The 19,435-nt window shown below is 47.3% G+C and overlaps 1 protein-coding gene across 2 annotated transcripts in view; it reads left to right on the top strand.

Annotated features, from left to right (window-relative positions):
* LOC138349749 (extended synaptotagmin-3-like) overlaps positions 1-19,435 on the top strand; it is a 493,790-nt gene that overhangs the window by 207,438 nt on the left and 266,917 nt on the right. The window lies entirely within an intron of this gene.

Raw genomic sequence — 19,435 nt, 5'->3', positions numbered from 1 at the left:
GTAGTGGAGCAGAGGACCTCGAGCTGTGAGGAGAAGCAGCAGTGAAGAGGAGTGTCACGTGCTTCTGTAGAGGTGGTGTAGCAGCCAAGAGAGCTGTGGAAGAACATAACAGAAGGGTGAAGCACCGTAGTTGCACAAGGAAACTTCATGATAGCAGCCTGGAGGAGCTGCAGAGGATCCTGGTAATGAAGCCCGGAAGAACCTAAAGAAATAGGGTAGTGAACTTCCAGAGGTGGAAGGGGAAGTTCTGGTGGATTACTTATAGGGAGTTGATAGTGTTTGGTTGTCAGTAGCGTGCAAGACGCAGTGAGAGGTGAGTGACTGTTGGCATCCTTATGTCAAGGAGTTTTTTATATTGAAGTATCAATGAACATTTATACTGGTATATGTTATTGCATTCAAATGCTGGTTTTCTATATATATATGTTATCTTGCTGATGGTGCAACAGTGTGTAGGCTTGACCAACTTGAGGAGGTTAATAGTATCAGGTGGTGAACCAGGAGATAGGATACCACTTGATAAGCTGATAATAGAGTTCTGATGGTATTGGAGTGCAACCTGATTGTGATATTATAGAATATAGGATTCATTATTATTATATGTGTGTATGTATCGTGTATGTGCTTTGTTCAGTAAATGTGTCATAATTTGCTGGTGTTTGCCCTTGTCCTAGTGAGGCTTCCCAGGAAGTAGTGAAGAAGGAGAGAGAGAGAGAAAGAACCAAGAACCACTGCTGTGGACAGGGTAAGAGGTAATACTAGTAAGTCATAGGGGATTGAGGAGATCATATCTCATAAGGAGAGAGTGGGGAGTCACAGCGGCTCGAGTGGGTGTGTGCACGTGACAACGAGGCTAAGTGTTGGAGCCGCATCCCCTGAACGTGTGACGTTGAGCCCCTCTCCAAGAGCCAGAAGCGCCAAGGGTGATCTCCTAGTATAAGCACTCTGCCGAGTTGTGGGTTGGGTTGTCCATAGAGAAGGATCGACGACGTCAACACCAACCAACCCACAGTCTATAAGAAATTGGGGGCCTGTGTCCGGGAGAGTGAACTGACACACCCACACCCTGTCCAAGAGTGGATTTGTACACCCTTGCTGAAATAGATAAACTGTGTGAACGCAGGTGTATATTCTCTCTTGGGAAGACTCACAGGACAAAGATGGATAAGGTGCAAGCGTTTGTGGAGTCAGGCAAGCCTGAGGACTTGGAAGGTTGCACGAGGGATCAATTGAAACAAATAGCAGAAAAACGTGGCATCAGGTTGAAAGCATCTAAAGTAGCTGGGATGAAGGATGAGATCCTGAGGCAGTTGAGAGCCAGAAGTGAAGCGGCAGAGCAAGGAGCCCAAAAAGGAGCTGAAAGTGGAAAGGAGGATGATGGGCAGGATGAAGTGAGATCCCAGGGATCGAGTAGGAGCAGCAAGAGTAGCCGCAGTAGTAGGAGTAGCCGAAATAGGAGCTTGGAGAGATTCCAGTTAGAGCTCCAGATCCAACAACAGCGTGAGGAGAGACAGTTCCAGCTGGAAAAGATGAAATTAGAACTCCAGATGAAAAATGAAGCCGAGAAGGAAAAAGAAAAAACCAGGCTGGAAGTAGAAAAAGAGAAAACCAGACTGGAAGTAGAAAAAGAGAAAACCAGAGTAAGAGAACTGGAGTTGGAACAGGAGAAAGAAAAAGAGAAAGCAAGACTAGAGGTCGAAAAAGAAAAAGCCCAGGTCGAAAAAGAAAAAGAGAGAACAAAACAAATGCAGATAGAAGCGAATAGAACCTTGGCTGAGCAAAGGATTGAACATGGGTTGCCAGAGAGCACCACCCAGGTATCACACCCACCAGAGGTTAGGGTTAGGGAGAAGGACATTCCCTTGTTTGTGCCCGAAGAGGCAGAGAGCTTCTTCGAGCATTTTGAGAAAGTAGCCAGTATCAAGGAGTGGCCACAGGAGGAATGGGCCCAGCTGGTCCAGTTAAGATTGACCGGTGCAGCCAGGGAGGCATACACCCAATTGTCACTGGAAGAGTGCCAGGATTATGCCACAGTAAAGAGCAGCATATTGCGCTCGTTTCAGTTAACCCCAGAAGCTTATAGGAAGCGCTTCAGAGAGATGATCAAAGTTGGAGCGTGTACGTTTGCTGAGACAGCAAGGGATCTGGAAAGACGATTCCAGAAGTGGATTGAGGCTGCTGGAGTTGGATCTTATGCTGACCTGAAGCAACTGATGGTCATGGAGAAGTTCTTGGAGATGATGCATCCCGAAACAAAGTTCAAGATCCAAGAAGCAGGGATAAAGGAGGTGAAAGATGCCGCAGATAGGGCGGATATGATTACTGAAGCGTACAAGAGCTTAAGGGAGAACAGAGTGAGAAGCGAGGCGAGACGCAGCAATAGCAGACCCAGTGGAGTCTGGGGAGGAAGAAGTTTTGGGGGGCAGACAAGCAGACCAGCTAGTTTTAAGCCCCAGGAAGGAAAGTTGCCGAGTCCGCCTGCTGGAGGTAAGCAGGAAAATAAAAGTGTGCAGAGGAGACAAGAGTCCAATGAAGCTCCACAGAGTATGAGTAGTACATCTGGCCCGAGGAACTCCAATACGAGTGGGCAGAGTCAGAGCTACTCGGGGGCGTATAGGAGAGATTTCTCCCAAATGAGATGCTACAAGTGCAACAGATCAGGTCACATGATGCGAGATTGTCGGCAGGGCAAGAGAGTCGTGACCCTGACGACATGTGATCCCCGGAAGAAGTACATTGATGTACAACAAGACAAACCACAGAAGGTAGATTTGATGAACGAGCGGTATAGGCCGTTCATTAGTAAAGGTTGGGTCGGCATAGAAGGTCAACCCGAGGTGGAGGTTAGTATCCTCAGGGATACTGGAGCCAATCAGAGCTTGATTCTGAGAGGCCTAATAAGAAATGATCGACTGTTAGCTGGCAGTAGGAGGATAAAGGTTCATGGGTTGTTGTCTAAGAGTGACATGCCCGTGTGTGCTGTCCAGTTGAAGTCAGATTATTTGTCGGCGGAGGTGATGTTGGGAGTGTGCCCCAACATACCTGTTCCAGGAGTCCAAGTGATCCTGGGGAACGACTTGTGTGGGTCCAAGGTGCTGCCAGAGCTGATAGTAAAAGCTGTGCCGGAGGTGAACCAGAAGGACCGCGGTACAAGTGGAACGCCGGACAAGATAGATCTAGCCAGCATCCTTGAAAATGAGACAGAGGACAGTCAAGTCATCGTATACCCGGCCTGTGTAGTGACAGAGTCGGACGTAGCCGCCGAGGAAGACATTGGAGATGATATGGCAGTGTCGACTCCACCAAGGGAGGAGGTCAACATGGACATGTCTGGGCTGTTCGACGAAGATCGAGCTCAGAAGAATGAGGATTCGAGGAAACAGGAAGTGAAAATGACCCTACCTGAAAAGTTCAGCGTGAACCGAGCGGACCTGATTAAGGCTCAGAAAGAGGAGTTTATAGATCTAATCAGGGAGGCAAAAGGGGGAAATTCATGTCCGGAGTCCCCCGTGTATTACTACTTGGACGATGATGTACTAATGAGGAAATGGCGACCGGACAAAGCCGGCGCAGATAAGGTATGGTTGGAGAAGCACCAAGTGTTAGTGCCGAAGGAGTTAAGGGCGGCTGTGTTAGAACTAGCCCACTCCGTAGATATGGCAGGGCACTTGGGGGTGAAGAAGACCATAAATAAGGTGCAGGAGCACTTCTACTGGCCGAACGTATGGAAGGAGGTAAAGAAATATTGTAGGACATGTTTGGCGTGCCAACGTGCAGGTAAGCCGGCTCCGGCTATACCAAAGGCACCCTTAAAGCCCATACCGGCATTTGGCGAGCCTTTTGAGAGAGTCTTGATAGACTGTGTAGGTCCGTTGCCGAGGACCAGAAAAGGCCACGAGTACTTACTGACCATAATGTGCACGGCCACCCGTTTCCCTGAAGCAATCCCTCTGAGAAGAGTGACGTCGAGAGCCGTTCTGGATAGACTACAGAACTACATTGCGTGGGTAGGAATGCCCAAGGTTATCCAGACGGACCAGGGGAGTGTCTTCCAGTCGAAGTTGTTTAGGGAAACTGTGAAAGGATGGAGAGTAGAGCAAGTGCGCTCGTCACCGTATCACCCTCAGTCGCAGGGAGCATTGGAGCGTTTCCATGGAACGCTAAAGAGCTTGTTGAGGATATACTGCGCTGAGGAAGGGAGTAGTTGGGACGAGGCATTACCATCCGTGTTGTTCGCCATCAGGGATGCGGTAGTAGAATCACTCGGATTCACCCCATTTCAACTGGTGTACGGACACTCCGTGAGGAGCCCAGTGGGCGCGCTGAAGGAGCAGCTCACCGTGGATAGGCCTAAGGTGGATGTGGGAAAATATGTGAAGACTTTTAGAGAGCGACTCTCTAGGGCCAGAGATTTGGCCAAGGAAAATTTGAGGACATCCCAGGCAGAGATGGTAAGGTACCACGACAGGAAGGCGAAGGGCAGGAAATTTCAAGAAGGAGATCAGGTGTTAGTCTTGCTACCGGTAAAAGGAAGTATATACGAGTCGAGATTTTGTGGACCATATACCATCCAGAAGGCATTAGGGGATGTGAATTATGTAATCCACATGCCAGATCGTCCGAGGAAGTCACAGGTTTGCCACGTGAACATGATAAAGAGGTACTATGACAGAGATAAGCCTCTAGGCGATGAAGAACCGATGGAAACCCCATTGCAGGCGACGGTGCTGTGTGGAGGAGACGGCAAAGGAATAGAAGAGGAGAACTGTAAGTTAGAGAGGGCCGATGGCGCGAAGATATCAAATACAGAAAGCCTGGCCAAGATAGGTGAGCGTCTGGGTCATTTGGAGGATGACCAACGCCAGGAGCTAGTGGAGATCCTACGGAGGAATAAGTCGTTATTCACGGACGTGCCTAGAAGACACCGCGGAACGGTGCACGAAGTGAATGTGGGGAGTGCTGAGCCCATCAAGCAGCACCCTTACAGAGTTAACCCGGAGAAAGCAGCGGCAATGAGAGCAGAAGTAAAGTATCTGCTAGATAACGACTTGGCAGAGGTTAGCGACAGTGACTGGAGTTCGCCGTGCCTCCTCGTGAAGAAGAGTGACGGCACGTACCGGTTCTGTACCGATTATAGGAAAGTGAATGCACTCACGGTCGCTGACTCGTTTCCGATACCGCGCATTGACGATTGCATAGATCGGATTGGGAGTGCACGGTATGTCTCGAAGATAGACCTGTTGAAGGGATACTACCAGATTCCCCTGTCCGAGGAGGCCAAGAGGATCTCAGCGTTCGTGACACCCGACGGCTTGTACCAATATAAAGTGGTGCCGTTCGGAATGAAGAATAGTGGTAGTTGTTTTCAACGAGTAATGAATCAGGTATTACAAGGCGCGACTGGATGTGCAGTGTACATCGATGATATTGTGGTGTTCGCTGATTCCTGGAAGGATCACGTGGATCGACTTTTAGATTTGTTCGATCGGTTGGAGAAGGCCAACATGACGATCAACTTGGCAAAAAGCGAGTTCGGGAGAGCCCGCCTGGAGTACCTTGGATATATAGTAGGGCAAGGCGAGGTTGCTCCGGTAAGAACAAAGGTGGAGGCCATTGACAACTTCCCGGTGCCCAGGAGTAAGAAAGAATTGTTGAGATACCTCGGTATGATTGGGTATTACCGGAAGTTCTGTGAAAATTTCTCCACCATAGCCGCTCCTATGACGAGTTTGCTATCAAAGAGCAAGAAGTGGGAGTGGAATGGAACAGCACAAGAAGCGTTCGAGAAGACCAAAAGACTGTTGACTGAGGCACCTGTACTAGTGTCGCCAGATTTTAAAGCGCCGTTTGCGTTATTTGTAGATGCCAGTGATATAGGGGCCGGAGCTGTACTGACGCAGCGGAATGATGGAATTTACCGCCCCGTGTCCTTCTTCTCGAAGAAGTTCGTTAAGCACCAGAGGTCGTACAGTACAGTCGAGAAAGAGACTTTGGCCCTGGTGATGGCATTAAAACATTTTGAAGTGTATGTGAGTGGGGGAGGACACCCAGTGACGGTTTATACAGACCATAATCCCCTAGTTTTCCTAAAGAAAATGAAGCATGCAAACCAGAGATTAACCAGATGGTTTTTATCGCTCCAAGAGTATGACCTGGTGATAACGCACATAAGAGGGCGAGACAATGTAGTGGCTGATGCGTTATCTCGAGCCTAGCCACTAGAATAACTCTCAAAAATAAGGGGAGGGGAGTGTTATGATCTCAGCCTGCAGGAGAAACGAGTCTCCCTTCTTGAGAGTTATTCAGCAAGCCTGACCTAACTAGAAGGTCTAGCAAATATTGAGGTAATATTCCATATGTAAAATAGTTGCTTGAAGATGTATAACAATTTAAGATTATGGGCAGTAAGTAAGGAAATAGATAAATGGCTGGCTAGGAGATGTGGACATTTTGCTGGAGGCGTGAGGCTCGCTTCCGGAGGACCTTGACCTCACTTGAGTGCCAGACATCGCAGGGGGAAGCCGCGCTCCGTTTGAGCTCCCGCCAGAAGGGAACCCCTAGTGATATATCTCGAAGAGAAGAGAAGTGTGCGGACGTACCAGCTGTGGAATCGAGCTGGGAACGTTGTGGTCTCAAGTCCTGGTCGACGAGCAGATATTAAATCGCCCAGAAGCATTATTGTGGGCTGTGTGGAGCGCCCTGACCAGACGCCGTCAGAGGGAAAGCGCCCTCGACCAATTAATCTGTGGTAAGCACGATAAACGCCAGTTCATAGTGATTACTTGTAGTTTGGTCGTGTGCCCAGCGACAGTAGCAATGTTTATGTATAAGTTAGACATGTTTTAATAAGGCAGAAAGCCTGAAATAAGAGAGTGGAGAGGGAGGAACACGGAGCGACGTCCGCCCCCTCTGAGCGCTGGCGGACGACTGAGGGAGCCTGGCTCCGGATGTAGGAAGACCCTCCCAGTGAGTGAGGACCGCCGCCAGGCGAGGTGGAGTATGGACCCGCCCAAAACGGGGGAGTCCACTCTCACTGTATGTAGAGAACAGATAGAGGTTTGAGGCAAGCATATTGTGTGGTTATTTTTGTTTATGTGTTAAAGGGGAACATTTTATTGGAACGTCGATGGGTTGCAGGTTTGTCTTTTGGGGAAGAAGTTGCCGAGAACTTCGAAGCCAGCAGATGATGTAGCTGATGAGACTCCAAGGTAGTGGAGCAGAGGACCTCGAGCTGTGAGGAGAAGCAGCAGTGAAGAGGAGTGTCACGTGCTTCTGTAGAGGTGGTGTAGCAGCCAAGAGAGCTGTGGAAGAACATAACAGAAGGGTGAAGCACCGTAGTTGCACAAGGAAACTTCATGATAGCAGCCTGGAGGAGCTGCAGAGGATCCTGGTAATGAAGCCCGGAAGAACCTAAAGAAATAGGGTAGTGAACTTCCAGAGGTGGAAGGGGAAGTTCTGGTGGATTACTTATAGGGAGTTGATAGTGTTTGGTTGTCAGTAGCGTGCAAGACGCAGTGAGAGGTGAGTGACTGTTGGCATCCTTATGTCAAGGAGTTTTTTATATTGAAGTATCAATGAACATTTTTACTGGTATATGTTATTGCATTCGAATGCTGGTTTTCTATATATATATGTTATCTTGCTGATGGTGCAACAGTGTGTAGGCTTGACCAACTTGAGGAGGTTAATAGTATCAGGTGGTGAACCAGGAGATAGGATACCACTTGATAAGCTGATAATAGAGTTCTGATGGTATTGGAGTGCAACCTGATTGTGATATTATAGAATATAGGATTCATTATTATTATATGTGTGTATGTATCGTGTATGTGCTTTGTTCAGTAAATGTGTCATAATTTGCTGGTGTTTGCCCTTGTCCTAGTGAGGCTTCCCAGGAAGTAGTGAAGAAGGAGAGAGAGAGAGAAAGAACCAAGAACCACTGCTGTGGACAGGGTAAGAGGTAATACTAGTAAGTCATAGGGGATTGAGGAGATCATATCTCATAAGGAGAGAGTGGGGAGTCACAGCGGCTCGAGTGGGTGTGTGCACGTGACAACGAGGCTAAGTGTTGGAGCCGCATCCCCTGAACGTGTGACGTTGAGCCCCTCTCCAAGAGCCAGAAGCGCCAAGGGTGATCTCCTAGTATAAGCACTCTGCCGAGTTGTGGGTTGGGTTGTCCATAGAGAAGGATCGACGACGTCAACACCAACCAACCCACAGTCTATAAGAGCAGTGATGGACTGTTGCCTTGCATATGGAGTAGTGATGGTCCAGTGCGCACAGGCTGCACCTCTGGACAGGGTGCTGACACTTGTTGGTCGGGTGGGAGAGCTCGTAGCACTTAAAGCACTGCTGGATCTCATGGTATCGTTCCTTTTTTATTTGGTGGGGTGGTATTTTTAGGCCGAAGCAGTAGAATCCTTGTGTGGTAGCCTGGGTGGCCGCAGCTATGGTGGTGAACGTAATCTTCATTGTTGTTTTATCGGTGTTGCAGAACTCTAGGTTGAATACCGACAGGTTTGGGGTTTCGTCCTCGATATTGTCCTTGATATGATGTTGAGGTCGCTCAGCGATCCACCGGCTGGTCCTGCTGGTAAAAACAGTTCTTCCGGCCAGGAACTGACGTGGGAAGTGAGGATGTAGGTGGTGCTCTTTGCGAAGAATGGCATCGTTAGTGAGGAGATTTTCTAGCTCCTCTTCACATGAAAAGTAGAGCACGATATCTTCACCTTCCTGACCAATGTTAGCAGGTTCGAGGCCAGTAACGTCCTTCAGGACCTTTAAAGTATTGCTTCTTCCGATAGCATGACCGTCAAGTGGAGTCGCTCTGACCTTAAGACGTTTGGGTCGCATTGTGACCACACTGCGCCTTGTGATGTGTTGGCAGGAGATGTCTCCCCCGTAGTCCGAGTGAAGATGAGGAATGTTGTTGTTGTTTTTAAAGATTTAGCTACTCAGGACGGAGTGTCCATGTAGCACGGGCTATGGTGAGCCCGTAATTGAGTTTGGTTATACATGATAACCTTTTTCCTGTGATATTTGGGTCTAAGTTTAAAATGGAGGAGAGGACTTCTCCTTTTTCCCTGCTTATTTATCGCTTCTGTTTTGTGCACTGGTTTTAATCTTGTTTTATTAACATTATCTTGGTGGCGGATGTAGATGCAGAATGCTCACTAATGAGTCCCATTCCTCAACAGCTTTTCTAATCATTGTAGTCGCGGTGGAATGTGCATCTAATGCAGCTGCTGTCGTTGGATTAATGTTGAGTTTGTTGAGCAGGGCTTCAGTAGCTTCACATTCCAGTAAGTAGTGCAATAGCGGCGCCTCTGCTTCTGTTTCACAGATATGACACTCTTTAACTATTGGGTTCATTACCTCCCAGCAGCACTTGTAACCAAGTCTGAGTCTGTGTATGGCTACTGCAATGTCTCTGGATATCTTTTTGCCAGGCTTGAAGGAGGAGTAACCAGTGGCTTGTTCATACCATATCGCAGTGGATCTTCCTTCCGCTACTTTGGCTCTATGGCGACTTTTGATAGTTGAAAATATTTTCTTCTTGATTTGCTCCTTTATCTGTGAGAAACTTGGAGGGATTTGAACCTGTATAACAGGTAGAGCAGTGGCAGTTTTTGCTAGTGAGTCTGCCTTTTCATTACCATCTATGCCAATGTGACTTGGTATCCAATTTAGGGTGATTGACAGCCCTAGATTATGGGCTTCTTTTCCTATGTGTTGAATTTCTGTGAGGAGATGTATATTATCTCTGTGCTGACTGGATAACAATGCCTGGAGCGAAGATTTAGAGTCGGTATGAATGATGACATCATGTAAATTATTCTCAACTGTATAGTTTATTGCCTCCTTCAGGGCATAACATTCTGTTTGCAATGTTGAGCACCCACTATTCATGCTCCAGTAAGCTTCATGGTTGGTAGTGTAAACTGCTGCCCCAGCAGAACCTTTTTCTTGATCAATTGATCCGTCTGTGAAGATGTGAGGCGTTGTGGGTCTAGAGATAATTTCCATTTGTTGTTCTATTACTTCCTTGAGCCTCTACGGGTCACATGCTGATTTTTTAATTGGTAATCTTTCAATGATTATCTTTAGATTCGGTTCTTCCCATGGAGGAGGCTATCGAAAGTGTTGATATGATCTATCTTCCCCTTTGTTCTTAATGGTCCACTTTCTCTTGAATCTTGACCAGATTATCCATCCATGAGCTTGTTCTATATTTTAGGTTTTTCTGAAAGGATCTCTGTATGCTGTCTCTGATTGACAGTCTGGCGGTTGTTCCAATAAGTTTTCCTATTATGGCGGCTATCCTTTGTTTCATCCTGTTTTCTAATGCTGGTAAATTTGTTTCCATTCTAAGGTTCTCTCTACGCGTCCATATAGGTGCTCCCAGCATTGTTCGCAGAGCATCATTTTGAGACACTTCCAGTTTCTCCCATTGGTTATCACTGAGGGATGTAAGAGCAGGAGCAGCATAGTCGATGAGTGACCTAACTGCTTGAACGTAGTACATTTTGAGTACTGGTAGAGATGCACCCTCTCTAGGACTGGTCAGAGAGCACAAAGCTGAGTTTCTGGTTTTACAGCGTTGCCGAAGATATTCAATTTCTTGAGTGAATTTCAACTGATTGTCTATTATGACTCCTAGGTATTTAAAAGAGGTAACCCACTCAATTTCTTGTCCTAGTACTACGATGGAGTATTACACATTATTTATTCGACCCGCGGATACACGGGGTTCACCTCACCTTCATCAGGGCTTTTGTAAACAAACGTCATTTAAAAAAAAATCGTGGGCCACATTCCCGGGTGTGAGGGCCTCAGTAGGGAGTGAGCCACCAAGGCTGGCGCACGCAGCCTGAGCTCACAGCACTGCTGTTCAGCTTGTAACCCACAGCATCGCCGAAAAATGCCATAATATATATGTTCATGCTACTATTTAGCGATGATAATATTACAGAAGACCCCTGACTGTGATCAAAATAACCAGGATTCTGATAATAACAGGATTGTTTTGTTAATTAGGGCCGTAGTGGGAGGAGTAATCTTGGTAGGGAGGGATGTAGCGTTGTCTGCTGACTCTGTGTGACCACCTTTTACTGTCTGGACTCATTATAGCAGCTTAGTTGTTCGCAATGGGTGAACAAAACGTGCAGATACTTATATATAAAGTCTATATATAGTGAATAAAAGCAAAAACAGTATGGTGGGAGGAGAATGGAGGCGATTAAGGTGAGGTGATGGAGGGAGCAAGTGACAGACTGAGGCGGGCTGCCACTTCCTGCCACTGCCACTCAGTATACCAACTTAGTGGTTAATTATGGTGAACACAGAAGTAGATACTTCTATATAACGTGTATATATAGTATAATAACAGTAAAATGAGTGTGGAGAAGCCATTTTGGCGAGGGAGGTGGTGACATCTGCATGATTTATCATGCTGGATAGGGGTGGCCACTATGCTCTTTGGGCACTATACCGGACTAATTGAACGGTTATGGCGAACAAAACTTGTAAATACTTATATATAATGTGTGTATATAGGGTAATAACACCACAAACAGTATTGTTGGGGGAGAAATTTTATTGCGTCTGACCTTGAATGTGTGAGGGCGGTTGTCTAACTGCCGCCAGCTGACTGTGTAGCGACGTCTCTTAGTGCCTGAACTAACTATATCAGCTTTGTTGAACAGTTGTGGTGAACAAAACATGTAGATACTTATATATAACGTCTGTATATATTGAATAAAAGCAAAAACTGTATTGTGGGAGGAGAATGTGGGCAAGTCAGTGAGTTGAGGGAGTGAGTGGCTGGCTGGTGTGTGGCGGTCACTCCTTGTTGCTTTTTGGCTCATAATACCAACTTAGTGGTTCATTATGGTGAACAAAATATGCAGATACTTATATATAACCTGTGCATATAGTGTAATAACCGACAAAGTATTTGTTCACTGTTTGATGAACATAATAATTGAATCAACAATATGCTCACCATAATTTTGAGTTCAGCGATGATTCACGCATTTTATTATATAAATATATCACACTACACACTATTGAATAATATTACAGCAAAAAACGAAAAAAAAATCAATCAGCGACATTGAAATAATTAGGTAATTATTTCTGTGGCCACTCCTGCCTGACAGCTGAGGCGGAGCAGAACGTCTGGGACGCATGATGAGTCAGCGCCTGATTTTTTTGCCAGACTTTCCCGCCCTATAACAGGCAAAATATGCCACTTACGATTTTTTTTCCATGATCAGAGAACATAAATTAACAGGTTTAGTATAAAAATCTTTTTTTGTTATGCACCTGTGGGTGACAATGGCCAAATAGCCCTTAGCAACTATTAACTATGTCTATTAATAGCAAAAAGGACGTAGCAATTATGTCTATTAATCCTTCAGGACCAGGCAATACCCTATCAACTCCATACACATGTAGACTTGATATTATATTTAAGATTTGCTTGTTCATTATCACTGAGTACAAGCCATTTATCGGGTTGATGTTCGAGGCGCACCCTAATGTCTACATTATCCAAAATGTATTCACTAACTGATGTGACATCCAACATTAGTTTGAAGCAAGTATTTACACCGCTTGTTTTCATATCAGCCATCCGCTGTTTCTTACCAACCGAAGCATTAGTGAAATATCCAGGTTCAATTTTGCCAGGATCAACACGATTAAAAAACTGGTACAGCTTATCATGGCGCGTGGCCTTACACCCTTAAATCGTAGATAGTAACTTTATGTACAACCAAAATGAGAATTATGAGCTGGTTTCAACTACTGTTTTGTTTAAATACACAAATAGCGGATTTGAATAGTGTTTCCGACAATTCATTCACTAACGAGATGTTTTTAGTATCTCCTAAAAGTGTTATTCCTTCTTCTTCAGTTAGACCGATAGACAAATCCAAAGCAAGAGATGTTAAATCCACCAGCTGACCTTTCACACCTTTGTGATAAATTCCAGATAGGAGTCTGTAAACTTATTATTGACCCCAGAATTCACAGGTAATACATCCACCGTTTGTCTGCTTGCAATTGTTGATTTTAGCAATTGGGGGGGGGGGAATACTTTAGGGAAAGCCTTACTAACAGCGGCGGTATAGTGTTCTAATGGGACCTGAAGGCCAAGAGCCTTATATCCAGCCATGTTCGTGCTTTAGATAACACCAGTCGAGTGAGAAGAATTTTATGACAACACATTATATTTAGCTTTAGTAAAACGTTGAATGTTTACTAATTTTTTTAGATTTTTGTTTTTTTTGTTTCATTTTTCTGCACTCTTTCCCCTATCATTTGCTTCCCAACTCCTTTCAATGTTTCAACTCCGCGTTTCCTAAGAGACTCCCCTTCACTGTCTGGCCCGTTACCGCCGTGAGGGGGCTTGGTGGGCAGCTGCCGGAGTGTGATGCTCCATGGGTCAGTCCTCTGTCCTTTTACAGCCTTATGCTCCTGCTGCTGCCTTTACCAATTTTGCCAGACCCCTTTTCCTTTTCCTTGTGTTACATTTTTCTCCCCCTCTACTCCTATCAAATTGTCATTTCCTGCCGACCTTTTGCCTGTTTTGATTATTCTTTCGACTTTCTTTTGTTTTGATGCCCGGGTGTTTGAGGAGGCATACTCTTGCACCCGTAGAACTGTAGTACCCAAAGTCTCGAGCGAGGGGAACCTTTTATTGTCAATCCTCCTTTCGTCACTGAACCCGCTCTCGACGGACACACGGTTCTTAACGTGGTGTTTGTGGGGCGTATACTCACGACGCACCCCTGGGGGGTCCCCGGCAAGATCGGCGATAGCTTCTTGTTGGGTGCCCTGCCTCTAATTGTGGCTCCATGGTGGGTGTGGGGGCACATTCGTGAATGAAAGTTTTCCCTCGTTTTCATTGCTGATAATGTTTCCCTTGTACTTTCTCATGCTGGTGGGTTGGGCGACCAAGCCCTCGAGTCAGACTGTGTTGGAAGATCAGGCCCTGTAGCCCCTGCTGCATTGGCCCCCGACGACCTGACTACTCCCATCAGCTCCCCTCCCTCCTCTGTGGTAGGGTCGTGCCCCCAGCCCCAAGTGGTGACCACCTCGTCCCCTGGCACGGCTTCGTCTCTCATTGTGACTACTGCGCCTTTTACCCCCCCTCTCTGGGGGTTCTCAACGCCGTTCCCGCCACGGCCGCACTCGCACGATCCCTTCCCGTAATACTACTTACAACGCCTTGTTTGGTCCCGCTACGTGGGCTAAATACTTTGATCTCCACCATCTGGATTCTACTCCTCCTGATGATATCTCCCTCCATAAACACCATGTTGATTCAGTAGACGCCTCTGTTACTTTTAACTCCACCAGTTATGGTACGCGTGTCATCGCTGCTCCTCAGGATGCAGCTACTCGCTTAGCCGCTTTGTCCTGCATTGGAGAGACCCCTGTTAGGGTCTCCAAAAACGCTCGGTTAAATGCCAGTGTTGGCACTGTACTCCTCCCACACCATGTTGAAACTGGTGTTCGGGACCTCAAAGATTGCCATGAGGATATTAAACATATCCTCGATGCCCAAGGCCATTCTGTCCTCCAGGTGGACACGTTTACTCGACCCCCTCGTGGTCGTCGCCATTAGCCCCTTCGAGTTGTAAAAATCACCTTTGATAGTAAGACCCTTCCGCCCTCTATTATTCTTGCTGGTGCCAGATGCTCCGTTGTACATTCCCACTCCTAGACTTTGCAATAATTGTTGGAAGTTCGGGAACGGTGTCCTCAAATGCACCAGCTCTGTGTATCTATGCCCCTTGTGTGGAGACGATAGTCATTCTAAGTCCGAGTGCACTTCTTCCCAGGCTAACTGCCTCAATTGCGGTGAGGCCCACCCTACCTTCTCACGCTCGTGTGTACACTACAAACTCGAAGAAGCCGTCCTCAACTTGAAGCACCGTGATCGGTCTTTTCCTGAAGCGAGACGCCAAGTTCGTCGTCTCACTCCTTTCGCGGGCGTCTCCTACGCTCACGTGTTGCGTTCTACCTCTCCTCGTCCTTCCTGTCTTCCTCAGTCTCACAACCGTTTCCAGGCCTTAAACCCGACCACACCTACCACCTCCTCCCCTATTCTTTTGCCTCCTGTACCAGATGGCCTCCCTCCCGGTTCTCCATCTGGGGTTTTCCCCCTTCCTACCCAGTCCACCATATCTCCTTTGTCTTCTTCCCTATCTCCCCCCACTCTTTCTTCCCGACCCTCCCCCTAGTCTCTTGACATTCCACGCCACCTGTCTGTCCAGGCTGATATCCATCATCCTCCCAGCAATGGTCTCCTGCTGAGACCATTGAGTCTGTCGCCCGGTACGTTGTTACAGGAACGTCTGTCTCTTCGAGTCAGAAACGTAAGCCTGGCTCCTCTCCTTCTTCCTCTCCAGCGGGTAAGAAGGCTTCGCTCTCTTCCTCACCCCCTCCCTCTGACTCTGTCACTACATCCCCTCCAATTTCAGTGGTCGAACCTCCTGTCCCAGATATGGAGGTTTCTTTCGCCCCCGATTCCCACTCGGTTGCTGCCCTTGCTGAGGCGCACTCTCTGCCTTCTGCCCCCCCCTCCTCAGCTGTCCTTGCCTGCCCCTCTCAGTTGCCTCCTCCCCCTCCAGACCCCGTTAGTCCGCCTCTGGTCTGTCCTCTTGCTCACTTCCCTCTATCCTTACTAAGTTTACCCATGCCCCCTAACCCTGACTTTGCCGACCCTGATCCTGAGATTCTTTAATAAACTATGTTCTTCTATACCTTTATTTATTTCTTGTTCTCTGTTACTGTCCTTTCTCTTTGGTAATGTCTGTTCTTCAGTGGAATATTCGTGGATTTTATGCCAACTTCCATGAACTCCAACTTCTAATTACACAGTTTTCACCGCTTTGTGTTTGTCTCCAGGAACCCATGGTTGGTGCTCGTCCTGGTCACTTTCGTGGTTATTCCTTTCTTTCTCCCCCCCCCCAGAGCTCTTGCTGGGGCCCGTAACTCTACTGCTCTCTTAATTCGATCTGATATTCCCTTCGTCCCCCTACTTCTTCCATCACCTATCCATTGTTCTGCTGCCAGTGTTTTTGTGGGTAAATGGTATACAGTCTGTTCCATTTATCTCCCCCCAAATGTCCTGCTTTCTCTTCCTGATCTTAAGCACCTACTGGACTACTTGCCAGAGCCGGTGCTCCTTTTGCGTGATTTCAACTGTCGACATTCCCTCTGGGGTGATGTTTTGACAAACCCACGAGGCTGTCTTCTCGAACCGTTCGTCCTCGCTTCTTCTCTATCTCTTCTGAATTCTGGTGAGCCCACTCATGTGGACTCTCGAACTCGCACCCTTTCCTGTCTTGATCTTTCTCTCTGCTCGTCGTCCCTTTACTTAGATTTCATGTGGCAGGTTCTTGATGACCTCCATAACAGTGATCATTTCCCCATCCTCGTTTCCTTTTTCTCTTTCTACCCTCCCCTCTCCTTCCCTAGGTGGCAGTTTGCCAAGGCTGACTGGTGCCTATTCACCCTCCGTGCTACTCTCTCTGACCTCTCCTCTCTGCCTCTTCCTCGCGCCCTCCTTCTTTTTTATGACACAGTCTTCAACGCTGCCCTCAGTTCTATCCCTCGCTCTTCCTCTCGGGGTCCACGGAAGTGCGTTCCCTGGTGGAATGCGGACTGTGCTCGGGCTGTCCGCTGTAAGCGTGCAGCCTGGAAGAAACACCGCCGCCGGCAGACGGCTGATTCTTTTATTCTGTTTCGGAAGGCAAGTGTGGTATCCCGTAGGACCATCCGTACAGCTAAACGTTAGAGTTGGAAATCTTATGTTTCCACCATTACGTCCGATACTCCTCTGCCGCAGATCTGGAAGAAGATCCGCAAGATTGCGGGCAAGTTCGTTCCGGATGTCTCGCCGGTTCTCCACCTCCGTGGTACTCTTGTGGTGGATCCAGTGAAGGTCACGACCAAACTAAGTTTCCACTTTTCTTCTGTTAGCTCTGGTTCTCATCTTCTTCAATCCTTCCTTCTTCGTAAGCCTGTTCTTGAATCTTATCCTTTAGATTTCCACACTCATCTCCTTTTCCCTATAACGATCCTTTCTCTCTTTCTGAACTTCAGTCTGCCCTGGCCCCTCTGCGGATCTACGGCGGCGGGCTCGGATGACGTTCATTATGAGATGCTTCGCCATCTCCTTCCGTGCACGTCTCAGTATTTACTGAATCTGAATAACCAGGTCTGGGAGTCGTCGTCCGTCCCTGAGGACTGGCTCGATGCCGTTGTACTCCCTATTCGGAAACCAGGGTCTCTCGGTACGTCCCCTAAGGACTTCCGCCCTATAACTCTCACGAGTTGTGTTTGCAAGCTCTTTGAGTGTATGGTAACTGTCCATCTGATGTGGTTCTTGGAACACCATCACCTCCTCTCTCCTTCTCAATTTGGTTTTCGCAAGTGCTGCAGCACGACTGATGTCCTGGTGAACTTGGATGTCTATTTTCGTACTGCTTTTGCTGCGAAGACCTCCGTTGTTGCTGCTCTTTTTGACCTGGAAAAGGCTTATGACACGACTTGGAGATACCATATTCTGTCCCAACTTCGTTCTTTTGGCCGTCGTGGTAATCTCCCTCTCTTCCTTCAAAGTTTTCTCTCTCGTTGTACCTTTCGAGTCAGACTTGGTGCCACTCTCTCTCTCTGCCTCTTTTCGGCAGTATGAAGGTGTGCCCCAGGGTAGTGTTCTGAGTACTACTCTTTTTCTGGTTGCCCTCAATGGTCTTCTTTCCTCCCTTCCTTCTGGCATCTTCTCTGCTCTTTATGTTGACGATCTTACTCTTTGCTGTCAGGGTGATGATTCGCCTCTCCGTCAACGGCGGCTTCAACTTGCGATAGATGCCGTATCGTCTTGGGCCACCAATCATGGCTTCAAGTTCTCTAGCACTAAGACTTGTGCCATGACTTTTGCTCGGAAGCGGGTCGTTCTTCGTCCCTCTTTGTCACTTTATGGTCATCCCCTTGAGTACAAAGATTCCGCAAAGCTTTTGGGGTTATTCCTTGACACTCGTTTGTCTTGGTCGCCCCATGTCTCTTACCTCCGTGTTGAATGCTCTAAGGCCCTTAACCTACTTAAAGGTTTTGTCCCATACTTCTTGGGGAGCGGATAGGCGCACACTTCTCTATTTGCATTCCACTCTCGTCCTGTCTAAACTCGATTATGGTTGCCCTGCATACTCTTCTGCTTCTCCTTCTATTCTTCGCCGTCTTGATCCCTTGCACCATACTGGGTTGCGCCTCAGCTCTGGTGCTTTTCGTTCAACTCCTACCCTCAGCTTGTACACTGACACTGGCTTTCTGTCTCTCCAGGATCGCCGTGATCGCTACAGTCTTCGCTATCTTGCGCGATTCTTACAGCATCCTCACTCTCGCCTCTATCGTGCTTTGACTTTTACCCCTCCTGTAGTTCCTGTTCCTCTTCACCTCCTCCCTCTTTCTGTCCGTTTGTCTCGCTTACAGCATTCTCTTTCAGCTCATATTACCAATGTTTCTCCTCGTATTGTTCCTTCCTTACCTCCGTGGAGGGTCCCCCTTCCCAAATTTTTTACTTCTCTGACCCACATTACTAAAGCTTTTACCCCTCCTACAGTTTTGAAACGCCTCTTCCTTGAGCACTTTTCTTCTCACTCCCACTCCATTCCCATCTTCACCGATGGGTCTAAGTCTGCTGATGGTGTGGGCTACTCTGTTGCTTTTCCTGACCACACTTATATGTGTCGCCTTCCTTCGGAGGCTAGAATCTTCACAGCAGAACTTTATGATATTCTCTATGCTCTTCGTCTCCTGCTTTCCCGGTGTCAATCCTCCTTTGTGGTGGTAGTTGACTCTCGTAGTGCCCTCATGGCTTTAGGGTCCTTTAATCTGGTCCACCCGGTGGTTGTCGAGATTCAACATTGGCTGTTTCTTATCTCCAGTAGATTTAAGTCAATTGCATTTTGCTGGGTTCCCAGCCATGTTGGTGTCTCTTTAAATGAGCATGCGGATGCTGCCACTAAAGAATCTATCCGCATCTCCCGTAAAAGTATTCCTTATTCCGACATTTACACAGTTATTCATGCCTCCATCCTTGCCCGCTGGCAGAGTTGTTGGTCTTCTGTTATTGGTAACAAACTGCGTACTCTTAAGAGTCGTGTGTTCCAGTGGCCTTCCTCCTGCCACCGTAACCGGCGGTGGGAGTGTCCACCGGCGGACAAGTGTCCAAGGGACACTTGTCCCTTGGACTTCAATCAAATCAAATTTTCAATTAATTTCGTTAATCCCTCTGTCACACAGACAGTAACAATCAATAACTAATTACGTTAGCACTATCAAACCTGCCTCATGGCATTAGGCAGACGGATGCTCATGATAACCACAGATTGTAATACTAGGCAGTCACGTTGCTTCT

This window comes from Procambarus clarkii, chromosome 45 (assembly GCF_040958095.1).
Source record: "Procambarus clarkii isolate CNS0578487 chromosome 45, FALCON_Pclarkii_2.0, whole genome shotgun sequence".
Classification (NCBI taxonomy): domain Eukaryota; kingdom Metazoa; phylum Arthropoda; class Malacostraca; order Decapoda; family Cambaridae; genus Procambarus; species Procambarus clarkii.
This window is presented reverse-complemented; position numbering and strand designations above follow the sequence as displayed.